Here is a 2,757-nt window from a genome sequence, read left to right as displayed (position 1 = left end):
CATGCCTTATATATATATATATATATATATATATATATATATATATATATATATATATATATATATATATATATATATATATATATATATATATATATATATATATATATTGGACAGGATCACAATTTTGGACAATCACATGTTTACCAAATGGCGTCCCAGCTTCGTCTCTTCGATGTATACCAACTGACTGTTATATTCCTCTCTTGTGTCTCCCCTGATGATGTGATTATTACACGAAAGTGCACTTGGGAACTTTTTGTGTTTCATTTTCCCCGTGGACTCATAGAAATATATATATATATATAAATATATATATATATATATATATATATATATATATATATATATATATATATATATATATATATATATATATATATATATATATATATATATATTTTTTTTTTTTTTTTTTTTTTTCATACTATATGCCATTTCCCGCGTTAGCAAGGTAGCATTAAGAACAGAGAACTGGGCCTTAGAGGGAATATCCTTACCTGACCCCCTTCTCTGTTCCTTCTTTTGGAAAATTAAAAAAAACAAGAGAGGGGAGGATTTCCAGCCCCCCGCTCCCTCCCCTTTTAGTCGCCTTCTACGACACGCAGGGAATACGTGGGAAGTATTCTTTCTCCCCTATCCCCAGCAACTAAAAGTTGAACCTGCTATTCCGTTTCTGCAGGGTAACAGAGTTGGCAAATCATGTTATCTGACTTCTAAGACTGGGCCATAATGCCTGACATATGATAGCCTTGTCCTTATGGAATAACTGGCTACTACTGATATATAAGCTGACCACTAAGGATTTTGATCTACGCCATACTTCAGTGACTGAAGGACAGACATTTAAATTAAAGATCTCAAGCTCAGTGAAGACAATTTGTTAGCAAATGGAGTCAGCATAAATCAACTTTAAGTTAATTATGAAAGAGCACCTCAGTCATGTGCATGAGTGATCTAGAAGGTTATACCCACTATATTTTTAGCATAAGTAAATGGTAGGAGTGAAAAAAAAAAAAAGTTAATCAAAGAGCAGATAAATACTTATTTTCCCCTCCCCAATTAAGCACTGTGCAAGGTACATCTTCAGTATTGTGTATTGTATATATATATATATATATATATATATATATATATATATATATATATATATATGTATATATATATATATATACATATATATATATATATATATATATATATATATATATATATCCTTCAGTATGTTTACTTTCGATAATGAGGAACAGAAGAAGGAGCCAAGCAAGTAAATTTCGTCAAAGACATCTCTCTTTTCTTAACGCTGCCTCGCAAAGATTTTCATTATTTCAAATTGAAGAAACAGACGAATTTTCTATTGTCTGGTTAGCTCAGTGGTAGAGCGTGAGTCTGATAAACTCAAGGTCGTGGGTTCGAGACCCACACCAGACATAATTTTTGTCTTTTTCTTTTTTCATTTTGTCCGCATCACATGTGTGCAACATTCAGTATGTTCATCCAACGTTGTAGTGAAGATCTTCACAATGAATTGGGGTTTTCGACCTTATCTGAAAGGGTCAGGTCCACCAAGACGTCCTTGAAATCTTCCAGAAGCTTCTGGCGATCCTCCTCCAACTGCTGGGCACATCAGAGTTAACATGGGCCGGACATCGGTTGTGGAACGACTTAATCTGCTTCCGGTAGTTAGCAGGGATGATAATGAGGGCTCTGACCTCATACCAGGTCAGCTTAGTTCCAGTCTATTGCTTAGTTCCAGTCTATTGCTTAGTTCCAGTCTATTGCAACGACAATAAAAGATTAAAACTCATTTCTTCGTGGAAAATTGAGAGGAAAACACGACAGCAACATGGAGATTTACCCTGTGGTTATTTTGCCGGCTAGTCGGCAACGGTCGGTCAAACACTATTTTGCCGTGGTAATCTCAGTGCTTCATATAATACTATGTCACAAAATATGTTCTTGGGGGCGTAGCTCAGTGGTAGAGCACTCGCTTGGCATGCGAGAGGTCCCGGGTTCAAACCCCGGCGCTTCCATTTTTGTTATTTGGGAAATTCATTGTTTTCAGTCTTATATATATATATATGATATATATATATATATATATATATATATGTATATATATATATATATATATATATATATATATATATATATATATATATATATATATATATATATATATATATATATATATATATATCGTCCGATCAGAGAAGTTAAGCAACGTTGGGTCTGGTTAGTACTTGGATGGGTGACCGTCTGGGGATAGGGAAGAAAGTATACTTGCCTCGTATTCCCTGCGTGTCGTACAAGGCGACTTAAAGAGGAGGGAGCAGAAGGCTGGAAATCCTTTACTCTCACTTTCAATTTTCCAAAAGACGGAACAGAGAAGATATAAAGATATTGTAAAGATGTAACTAATATAAGATATAAGAATGAATGGGAGATACGAATGTAGCTGAAACAAGGAGTAATGAAGATTAAGATGCAATCCAAATTATTCTCTAGTGAAGATAAATGTATATGTTGAGATTTTGTATTGAACATCAAGAAGTAATGATAATGATGAGAGTGTAGTGACGATGAGGGTTTAGTTAGGGAGTGGTGACAATTGCCTTTACAATGATAATAAGGAGGTAACACAATGAGGAACACAAACTTTCCAAAGCTACGTTCAAGTCAGACTTTGAACTAAGTTCGGTTAACAGAAGGATGATGTTAAGATGAGACTGTAGTGAAGAAGAGTATAGTGATGAT

General features: G+C 34.1%; 1 non-coding gene across 1 annotated transcript; it reads left to right on the top strand.

Annotated features, from left to right (window-relative positions):
* Positions 1-1,359: 1,359 nt before the first annotated feature.
* On the top strand, positions 1,360-1,431 carry TRNAI-GAU (transfer RNA isoleucine (anticodon GAU)). The gene has a single exon. It is a non-coding gene; the product is annotated as a tRNA-Ile (tRNA).
* Positions 1,432-2,757: the final 1,326 nt, after the last annotated feature.

This window comes from Panulirus ornatus, chromosome 70 (assembly GCF_036320965.1).
Source record: "Panulirus ornatus isolate Po-2019 chromosome 70, ASM3632096v1, whole genome shotgun sequence".
Classification (NCBI taxonomy): Eukaryota; Metazoa; Arthropoda; class Malacostraca; order Decapoda; family Palinuridae; genus Panulirus; species Panulirus ornatus.
This window is presented reverse-complemented; position numbering and strand designations above follow the sequence as displayed.